The sequence below is a fragment of the Salvelinus alpinus genome, chromosome 7, assembly GCF_045679555.1.
Source record: "Salvelinus alpinus chromosome 7, SLU_Salpinus.1, whole genome shotgun sequence".
Taxonomy (NCBI): domain Eukaryota; kingdom Metazoa; phylum Chordata; class Actinopteri; order Salmoniformes; family Salmonidae; genus Salvelinus; species Salvelinus alpinus.
In genome coordinates this window covers 65,434,862-65,446,961 of record NC_092092.1, presented here as the reverse complement: position 1 = coordinate 65,446,961, position 12,100 = coordinate 65,434,862, and positions in this window count along the sequence as shown.

The following is a 12,100-nucleotide window of genomic DNA, read 5'->3' as shown; positions in this document are numbered from 1 at the left end:
TGCTTTTCAACAGACACTGGGGGACAAAGTCACCTTTCAGCAGGACAATAACCTAAAAGGCCAAATGTACACTGGAGTGGCTTACAGTATCAAGACAACGTTGAAAGTTCCTGAGTGACCAAGTTACAGTTTTGACATAAATTGGCTTGAAATCTATAGCAAGACTTGGAAATTGCTGTGATCAACAACCAACTTGACAAAGCTTGAAGAATAAAAAATAAATAATCATGTGCAAATATTGTACAATCCTGGTGTGCAAAGCTCTTACAGATTTACCCAGAAAGACTCACAGCTGTAATCGCTACCAAAGGTGATTCTCACATGTATTCACGTAGTAGTGTAAATATTTCATTAAATTAGATATTTCTCTATCTAATTTAATTATGTATTTACACTCCTGGTATTATGGGGTATTGTGTGTAGATGGGTGAGACAAAAAATGTATTTAATCCAATGAGCATAAACATATCTATTTGCATAAGGAATTGGCAACTCTTTCTCATTCTGAGAAATAATCATCTTCCTATCCAGGCAGGCCACTTGATTTCAACATCTAAACAAAGTGAACAGGCTGTTGTTCAAACATTTGGAGATAGACAGGAAGGTGTATTCATAACAGTTCGACTGTTCTACCGTGTTAGCAAGCAAATAGATCCACGTTGGCTAGACTTTAAATATAAAGACTAGCTGGCTACTCACTAGCAGTGGACTTGTGCTTGAGAGACCTGTGTTCATTTTCTATAATGCCTGCTACCAGAAGTTGGTCATTATTAGTGGATGTGCATTGTGCATGGTTCTGGTTAGATTTGTAACAAAAACTGAATTTTCATAGACAGACTTGAAAGCCAGATCAATGATTATTGCAAACAAATTAGGTTAAACTATTTTGATTAAATAATTAAATTATTAGTGGGTCTTATGGTTGAAGGCTTATGTTTAGCCTAGGTATAATTTTATAAGCCCTGAATTCATTAGATTATTCCTGACTGTTTGAAATGCAGTGTATTGACCTTCAATTGTGCAACAAAGCTTGTTTCGAGAAAAATATTTTAAAAATCAAGATATATATTGTGAATCGCCATAAGTTAGATATGATTTTTAGGCCACAGTGCCCAGCCATACTTGGGTGGCTGGAGTCTTTGACAATTTTTAGGCCCTTCCTCTGACACCGCCTGGTATAGAGATCCTGGATGGTAGGGAGCTCAGCCCCAGTGATGCAATGGGCCGTACGTACTACCCCCTGTAGCGCCTTGCGGTCGGATGCCAAGCAGTTCCCATACCAAGCAGTGATGCAGCCAGTCAAGATGCTCTCAGTGGTGCAGCTGTAAAACTTTTTGAGGATCTGAGGGCTCATGCCAAATCTTTTCAGCCTCCTGAGGGGAAAGAGGCGTTGTCGTGTCCTCTTCATGACTGTGTTGGTGTGTGTGGACCTTGATAATTCCTTAGTGATATGGACACAGAGGAACTTAAAGCACTCGACATGCTCCACTACAGCCCTGTCAATGTGGATGGGGCCGTGCTCAGCCATTCTGTAGTCTACGATCAGCTCCTTTGTCTTGGAGTGCAATAGAGATTGCGTCATCTGTGGATCTGTTAAGGCGGTATGCAAATTGGAGTGGGTCCAGGGTGTCTGAGATTATGGAGTTGATGTGAGCCATGACCAGCCTTTCAAAGCATTTCATGGCTACAGATGTGAGTGCTACGGGGCAATAGTTATTTAAACAGGCTACCTTGATGTTCTTAGGCACAGGGACTATGGTGGTCTGCTTAAAACATGTAGGTACTACAGACTGGGTCAAGGAGAGGATGAAAATGTCAGTGAAGACACTTGCCAGTTGGTCAGTGTATGCTCTGAGTACACGTCCTGGTAATCAGTTTGGCTTTGTGGCCTTATGAATGTTAACCTGTTTACAGGTCTTACTCACATCGGCTACGGAGAGCGTGATCACACAGTCGTCTGGAACAGCTGGTGCTCTCATGCATGGTTTGGTGTTGCTAGCCTCGTAGCAGCATAGAAGGTATTTAGCTTCACTGGTAGACTCGCATTCCTGGACAGCTCTCCGGCTGAGTTTCCCTTTATAATCCGTGATAGTTTGCAAGCCCTGTATTTGTATTTTATAGGGATCCCCATTAGTTCCTGCTAAGGCAGCAACTACTCTTCCTGCGGTCCAAACACATTAAGACACTTATATTACACATAAAACAAAATATAAAACAGTACATCATATAACACTGTCACACCACCACATATCTACAACACAAAATGTATGTGTGAGTATGCGTGTATCTGTGCCTGTGTGTGTATCTCTTCACAGTCCTTGCTGTTCCATAAGGTGTATTTTTGAATCTGTTTTTGAAATCTGATTCTACTGCTTGCATCAGTTACTTGGTTGTGGAATAGAGTTCCATGTAGTCATGCTTCTATCTAGCACTGTGTGCCTCCCGTAGTCTGTTCTGGACTTGGTGATTGTGAACAGACCTCTGGTGGCATGTCTGTGGGGTATGTATGGGTGTCCGAGCTGTGTGCAAGTAGTTTAAACAGACAGCTTGGCGCATTCAGCTTGTCAACAACTCTTACAAAAACAAGTAGTGATGAAGTCAATCTCTCCTCCACTTTGAGCCATGAGAGATTGACATGCAAATCATTAATGTTAGCTCTCCATGTACATTTAAGGACAAGCCGCGCTGCCCTGTTCTGAGCCAATTGCAATTTTCCTGAGTTCCTCTTTTTGGCATCTGACCTCACGACTGAACAGTAATCCAGGTGCAACAAAACTAGGGCCTGTAGGACCTGCCTTGTTAATAGTGTTGTTAAGAAAGCAGAGCAGTGCTTTATTAGGGACAGACTTCTCCCCATCTTAGCTACTGTTGTATCAATATGTTTTGACCATGACAGTATATAATCCAGGGTTACTCCAAGCAGTTTAGTCATCTCAATTTGCTCAATTTCCACATGATTTATTACAAGATTTATTTGAGGTTTAGGGTTTAGTGAGTGTTTTGTTCCAAATACAATGCTTTAAGTTTTAGAAATATTTAGGGCTAACTTATTCCTTGCCACCCACTCTGAAACTAACTCCAGCTCTTTGTTGAGTGTTGCAGTCATTTCAGTCGCTGTAGTAGCTGACGTGTATGGCGTTGAGTCATCTGCATAAATAGACACTCTGGCTTTACTCAAAGTCAGTGGCATGTCGTTAGTAAAACATTTAAAAAGCAAGGGACCTAAACAGCTACCCTGGGGAATTCCTGATTCTAACTGGATTATATTTGAGAGGCTTCCATTATAGAACACCCTCTGTGTTCTGTTAGACAAGTAACTCTTTATCCACATTATAGCAGGGGGTGTAAAGCCATAACACATACGTTTTTCCAGCAGCAGACTATGATCGATAATGTCAAAAGCTGCACTGAAGTCTAACAAGACAGCCCCCACAATCATTTTATCATAGATTTCTCTCAGCCAATCGTCAGTCATTTGTGTAAGTTCTGTGCTTGTTGAGGGTCCTTCCCTATAAGCATGCTGAAAGTCCAGGGCGAACCCCTGGGCGCTCCTCGTCCCCTGTGTAACGGCTTTCTTCGAGGAGTAAGAAATGTCGGACCAATGCGCAGCGTAGTATGTGTCCATAATGTATTTTAATGAGACAAACGAACACAGAAACAAAACAATAAACGATACGTCAAATACAAACCGAAACAGTTCCGTGTGGGACAAACACTGACACGGAAAATAACCACACACGAAACCCAGGTGGAAAAAGGCTACCTAAGTATGATTCTCAATCAGAGACAACTAACGACACCTGCCTCTGATTGAGAATCATACCAGGCCAAACGAAAAAACCAACATAGAAAAACACACATAGATAACCCACCCAACTCACGCCCTGACCACACTAAAACAAAGAAATAACAAAAGAACTAGGGTCAGAACGGGACACCCTGCCTCAGGTGGAAGAGACGTTCACCCGCCGCTCTACCCTCGGGCGGCTGGTCGAAGACTGCCCGAAAGCGGCGGGTGAACTCCTTGAAGTGGTTCAGCGCCGCATCTCCTTCTACCCACACGGCGTTAGCCCACTCCAGGGCTTTCCCCGAGAGGCACGAAACGAGGGCGGACACCCTCTCACGTCCCGAAGGAGCCGGGTGGACGGTCCCCAGATACAGGTCCAGCTGGAGCAGGAACCCCTGGCAGCGTGCCGCCGTCCCATCAAACTCCCTGGGAAAGGCGAGACGAATCCCACTGCGACCGGGTGCAGGGGAGGCGAGTAGTGGAGACCCCTGTTGTGGTGGTGGAGGCGCTGGAGGGACTCCCTGTCTCTCCCAGTGGTCCATAGTCTGGACGACGCGGTCCATGACAGCTCCGAGATGGTGAAGCATCGCCGCGTGCTCCCGGACGTGCTTCTCTACCCCCACAAAGGGGGCACCCGCTTCTGCTGACTACATTGATGGGTGTGGAATTCTGTAACGGGGTGAGTGACTGGTTGCCGGGAAGTCAGGCGCAGGACAGCAAAGATGGGTGATAACAGGAGAACTTTAATATACACCCTGGCCCAAAGGCACAGGCGAGGCAGCACAAAGCACAACCACGGTAACATGAACCGGATTAAACAAAACAAACAAACCTAGGTTTGAAACAAACCTAGCGCAAGCCAGCCTGTAGCGTAACAAACTACACAAAGAACAATTCCACACACAGACATGGGGGAAACAAAGGGTAATATACATTTAGTCTGATGAGGGAATGTGAACCAGGTGTGCGGGAAAACAAGACAAAACAAATGGAAAATGAAAGGTGGAGCGGTGATGGCTAGAAGACCAGTGACGTCGACCGCCGAACGCCGCCCGAACAAGGAGAGGGACCGACTTCGGCGTAAGTCGTGACATTAGCACTAAATATTTCTAAAACTTAAAGCATTGTATTTGTAAGAAAACAGTCACTAAACCCTAAACCTCAACTAAATCATGTAAAAAATATTGTGGAAATTGAGCAAGTTGAGATGACTAAAATGCTTGGAGTAACCCTAGATTGTATACTGTCATGGTCAAAACATATTGATGCAGTAGTAGCTAAGATGGGGAGAAGTATGTCTATAATAAAGCAATGCTCTGCTTTTATAACAACACTATCAACAAGGCAGGTCCTACAGGCCCTAGTTTTGTCGCACCTTGACTACTGTTCAGTTGTGTGGTCAGGTGCTACAAAAAATAACTTAGGAAAATTGCAATTGGCTCAGAACATGGCAGCACAGCTGGCCCTTGGATGTACACAGAGAGCTAATATTAATAATATGCATGTCAATCTCTCCTGGGTGAAAGTGGAGGAGAAATTGACTTCATCACTACTTTTATTTATGAGAGGTATTGACATGTTGAATGCACCGACCTGTCTGTCTAAACTACTTGCACACAGCTCGGACACCCATGCATACCCCACAAGACATCCCACAAGAGGTCTCTTCACAGTCCCCAAGTCCAGAACAGACTATGGGAGGCACACAGTACTACATAGAGCAATGACTACATGGAACTCTATTCCACATCAAGTAACTGACACAAGCAGGTAAATTAGATTTCAAAAACAGATTAAAAAACACCTTATGGAACAGCGGGGACTGTGAAGCAACACAAACATTGGCACAGACTCATGCATACACACACACAAACACAAACACACACACACGATAACAGACGCACTATACATACACATGGATTTAGTACTGTACTGTAGATACAGTATGTTCTAGTGGTGGAGTAGGGGCCTGAGGGCACATAGTGTGTTGTGAAATATGTGAATGTATTGTAATGTTTTTAAAATTGTATAAACTGCCTTAATTCTGCTGGACCACAGCAGCTAATAGTAATCCATCATAAATACAAATACAAATACACACACACCCTCCCTTGAGCTTTACCAACTCTGCCGTTCTGTGCTGCCGATGTAAAGAAAAACCAGCTAGATTTATATTTACCATGTTCTTGTTCAGCCACAACTCAGAGAAACATAGGATATTATAGTTCATCAGATCAGGTTGATAGGATAGTCTTGAATGGAGCTCATACAGATATGTAAGTCATAATAATGAGATAGTAAGACATTATTATGAGATACAGTATATAAGTCATAATTATGAGAGTAGTAATGACTGCTCCTCCCCTCCCTAAAATGGGCTCAGTGTGAGGTGTATGAAGGTGGCATGTGCTCCAGAGAGAACAAGTAAGTATAAAACACATGGGTTATTTACCTTGTGTAAATAGGGTTTCTGAGAGAGTATTATTCTTTTTATACCTATCCTACTATGTGCTGTAATGTAAGTATAAAGCACAAGGGTGAGGTTATTTACCTGCAGTAAATAAAGCTTCGGAGAGAATTATTCCCTATATAATATAGATGATTGATGCTGTCTTTTAGGCTATTTCAATCACTAGCAAACACTGGCAAAGTGAGGCCAGACCACACAGAAAGGTTAGGCAATATGTCAATAAGAAAAACATTCCCCAGAAGTCTGAGAAAATAAGATGATGAAGCAGGTGCTAGATGCACCTAGAATCAATGATACGGACCTCCAAACCTTACCCCAGTTTCGGTGAGGTAACTTTACGTGACCATGTTCTAGAAACATTTTCCCTATCACCAAAGGGACCACTGATGCACAAATGTGCCACTGACGCACATATCTATCTTATGTTTTGACTGTGGCTAGAAATTCGGTAGGGTGATTAAAAAAATGAAAACATATTTTGGGATAGAGACACATCATGAGCGGTCCTTTAACCGATACATTTATTCTGATCAACCATGCTTAAATAAACAGTAAACAAATAACTTATAGACATCATCATTCGTTAAAAAACATAAAATCATTAGATAAATCTTGTAATTTAATAAGAGAAAGAGTGTAGACTCAGTATTACGCTCATTAATCCTTGAGGTTTCTGTTAAGCATTTTACATTCAATCATGCTCTTTTGAATTGAAGGTGCCACATTCCATGTATTTTTCACAGGCTCAACTGTAAGCATGTCCTGGTCAAGCATGGAGGAGTGTTTGAGGCATAACAAGAAGACACAGTCGATAACGTGGCACACAACCATTGGTTGATGCATGCAATGTCTGAGCAGGGGAATGAGACTGAGGCTGCAGTCCAAACATGTCATTTTTAACCCCTCAGCCCTTGCACTAGCCGGATGCAGTTTGATTGCCATCTTAAGTGGAGGTCCATTTCACTAACGTTACCCCCTCGGCTCTCGATTCAGCTTGAGGTAGCGAGTGAAGAACCATGATCACTTGTGGGGTTGATATGACCCACAATTCAATGCAAACTGTACTCATACTCCGGTGGCTGAAGTATATGACGGCTGCATTTTCGGCATGTCAGACAAAATTGTGAAGCTAGCTTAACCCTTGTGTTGTCTTAAGAGTTTAATTAAGGGTAAAAAATGACCCACCACTATGTTTAACAGCAGAGAATCTGCTGAATCTTGTCCTGATCCACCTGAGGCTGCAGCTGGGGCAGGCAAGAGGAGGAGATGCCAATTCTGCCCCCCAAAGAAGGACTGTAAAACAAATACTGTGTGCTGCACATGTGAGAAATACATCTGCAAAGTCCATGCATACACACTTGCACACTGTCCTACATGTGCTAATTAGAGTTGATTGATTTATGTTCTTCACGTTTTAGTTTTGTATCTATTATCTTATTTTATTCTTATTATTGTTGTTGTTTATACACCTTGTGGGTGGGGGCAATGGTTCAAAGAATGGGAGAAAACTAGTATTTTGTAGTTGAATTCCTCATTGTACAGTATATAAGAATATATCACTATGTTGCCAAAAAGTTCAAGACTGTTATTGTTTCCCTTCAATAAAATACATTCAAAACTACTTTCTGCACATTTCTGTTACTTTCGTAGGCTATACAAGTGCTATCGCTTGCTAGAAAAATTATGTTTATACCTCTACAGTAGCTTTAGCAATAATAATAATAATAATACACCTCTACCTTAGTAAAGTAAACAATTATAACAGGTGTGTTGTAATAAAAACGAGGGGTGTCCACTGATTAAATGCAGTCTTTCTCCATTGTGCAGAGGGAAAACCAGATATTCACAACGTTTGTGATGAATGACAGGTTGTTTCTTCATGCAAAATAGATTTGGGGTTTAAAATTCAATTAAGCTGCTTTATTTTAGAGGTTTAGTGAAGGCGGGTCATTTTTGACCGTTAGGACAAGGGGAGTATACAGAATGAAAAACTACACAAGGGTTAATAAAAAATATATAAAGATGATATTGATTTTAGCATTGCCAAATTGGCTTAGTCTGGTAGTGAGGAACCTATAAAACCTAGCTAGCTTCAAATTTATTAGAATAAATGACCAAACTATAAAACTAGCTAGCCAACTATGGGTGAATGTAGCTAGCTAGCTACCTGAAAGGAGTGCTAGCTAGCTATGTACATTCATAGCTTTAGGTTGGTTGTTTTTAATCAAGATTTCCACCAAGGCCTTTGTTTCTCCGATCACACACATTTAAGGTACACTCGGAGTCGGATGTGATGGTGTAAAACATCATTCAAGGGCTGAGGGTTTTGGGCCGAGGGCTGTCAACTTTGAATTTGGACTGTAGCCATGGCCTTGCTACCCCCCTTACTATATCAATAGGCAGCCATTTTGACTGCAACATTCTAACAGTCCAATAAATACACAAAATAAACTCAGCAACAAAAATGTTTTATCTCACTGTCAACTGCCTTTATTTTCAGCAAATTTAACATGTGTAAATATTTGTATGAACATAACAAGATTCAACAAGTGAGACATAAACTGAAGAAGTTCCACAGACATGTGACTAACAGAAATGGAATAATGTGCCCCTTAACAAAAGGCGGGGCCAAAATCAAAGTAACAGTCAAATTTAAAAAAATCTAAAATGTTAATTGTTTTTGTAAAAAAGAAATCCTTCACATTTTCAAACAGTCCATTTATATTTTCCAACGGGGCTATACATTTGGGTTAGTTTTGTTTCTCGCCTGAGTAGCCTCGTTTCACTGCCAAAATTAAAATTGAACCGTCTAGTGTTCGGCAAAATAACAACACAATGTCAAATACAGGTAGTCTAGTCAAATAATTAACATCCAATCACATTAACCGTTACGTCTTGCGGGAATTCCACCTACGGTCCGTATGTAGTCAAACGTAGCTGCTGCTCATGTTGGTATCTGTACGGATGGCGCAAAAGCCATGACAGGGAGACATAGTGGAGTGGTAACGCACGTACAAGCAGTTGCTCCCAACACCACTTGGGTACACTGCAGCATCCACCGAGAGACTCTTGCTGCCAAGGCAATGCCTGACAGCTTGAAAGACGTGTTGGACACTACAGTGAAAATGGTTAACTTTGTTAAAGCAAGGCCCCTGAACTCTCGTATATTTTCTGCACTATGAAATGATATGGGCAGCGACCATGTAACACTTTGACAACAAGGGGCAAAGTATTGACACGTTTTTTTGAATTGAGAGACGAGCTTCAAGTTTTCTTTACTGACCATAATTTTCACTTGTCTGACCTATTCGCTTGCATGATGATGAGTTTCTTACACGACTGGCCTATCTGGGGGATGTTTTTTCTCACCTGAATGATCTGAATTTAGGATTACAGGGACTCTCCGCAACTATATTCAATATGCGGGACAAAGTTGAGGCTATGATTCAGAAGTTGGAGCTCTTCTCTGACTGCATTAACAAGGACAACAAACATGTCTTTCCATCATTGTATGATTTTTTTGTGTGCAAATGAACTCAATGTCACGCCCTGACCTTAGAGAGCCTTTTTATGTCTCTATTTGGTTTGGTCAGGGTGTGATTTGGGGTGGGCATTCTATGTTCTTTATTTCTATGATTTGTGATTCTATGTTTTGGCAGGGTATGGTTCTCAATCAGAGACAGCTGTCTATTGTTGTCTCTGATTGGGAATCATACTTAGGCAGCCTGTTTTGCCACTTTATGTTGTGGGATGTTGTTTTTGTTAGCTCTGTGTAGCCTTTAAGACGTTACGTTCGTTGTTGTTTTGTTTGGTGTTAGGGTTTTTTAATAAAGAAGAATGAACATGTACCACACTGCACCTTGGTCTCCTTCCGATGAGCATTACACTCAAGCTTACGGACAATATCATATGTGATTTAGCGAAGCACCTGAGTAAGTTGGGTGCGCAATTACACAGGTACTTTCCCGAAACAGATGACACAAAAAAATGGATTCGTTATCCCTTTCATGCCCTGCCTCCAGTCCACTTACCGATATCTGAACAAGAGAGCCTCATCGAAATTGCAACAAGCGGTTCTGTGAAAATTTAATTTAATCAAAAGCCACTGCCAGATTTCTGGATAGTGCTGCGCTCAGAGTATCCTGCTTTGGCAAATTGCGCTGTTAAGACACTGATGCCCTTTGCAACCACGTACCTATGTGAGAGTGGATTCTCAGCCCTCACTAGCATGAAACTAAATACAGGCACAGACTGTGTGGAAAATTATTTAACACTGAGACTCTCCAATACAACTCAACACTGCAGAGTTATGTTCATTCTTTCAAGCACACCCTTCTCATTAACCTGTGGTGAGTTATTCACCATTTTTTAAGAACAAATAAGGTTTTATATGTAAGATGGTTAAATAAAGAGCAGAATTATTGATTATTATTATTATTTGTGCCCTGGTACTATAAGAGCACTTTGTCACTTCCCACGAGCCAGGTTGTGACAATAACTCACACTCATTCTTATGTTCAATAAATGTATCGTATAGTGTGTGTGTGGAAGGCTTACATTGATGGCAAAAAACAACATTTGAGAGTACGCTGACCCTAGTGCTAGATGGGGTACGCAGCTGGAGGTTGAATGTTTGAAGGGGTATGGGACTATAAATGTTTGGGAACCACTGCTGTAGATGATCTATTGCTGCATGCTCACTGTGTTGAACATAAAGGACCAGTGGTTATTCTTGGAAAAAAGTGATATTTTGAAATAGAGTTCATATCTTCAATTTTGAGAGTTATTCGGCAAAGGTAAATGTGTTGGAAACCTCAGAATCTGCTCTTTCTGATACTATATAGAAATCAGAACATCTTACCTGTACCTGTAGGATTTGAAAAAGTAACTTTTTGGTGGTTCTGAAAGTAATTACATGTCCTCCTAAAACTGCTTATAACACTAATGTTGTGATCTCTAAATTCTAACATAGGTGTGTCAAAAATACTTATTTAGTTCAAGCCAAGGACGGAGGGTTGCATGACTTTAAAAATGGCAGAGATACATGTATTGCAAACAAAACGGAAGAAGTTGAGCCTCACACTTCAACACTCTTAGTTGATGCGTAAACTGATCCACTATGCTGTTTACTTTCTGCGTCTACGTCATATCGCTGAGTCTACCTTTAATTGAAACAATAACAAAGTGGTCACCTGCCTCTGTTTTAGTAAAAAGCAGAGGGACGGGCCTAGAGAATAGTATCAATTTCAAATTCATAGACGGGGCTATGGATGCAAGGACTGACCATCCATGAAATCAAAATGATAGTTTTATCCATGTTTAACGCCTGCCCTCAAAGTCATCTGAAAATGGAGGAAAAAAGATTCAACTCAGACAGAGCTTGCAGCATATGACCTGCTGTAAAGATGCCTTAGAAATTAGTAGCCTAGCTACATACTACTCTGATACTTCCATTCATTCTAAAATATACCGGATTATCTTCTTGAGCAATTATTCAATTGAGAATGAACAAGGTGTACTGTGTGACTTGGTTATCTTTCTGAGTAATTTGTGGATGCACGTTTTCATTTAGAGACTACAAATTACATTGACAAAGACAAAGGATGACTGATATCCTGCATTGTTACGGTCTCAAAGCACAATTGACCTCTTTAGAAACCAAGTTCAACTTTTTCCAGTCATTCCACTCATTTTCTACCAATGAACAGTCACTCACTTTGGGAGCTGTGTAGTGAAACTGGGGTTTGCCTGAAAAATAATGGTTTGTCTCTTTTTTATTCCTATACAGACACAATAGAAAAATACTTATTTAGAAATAAGTACATCTTATTCTGACAATGTGA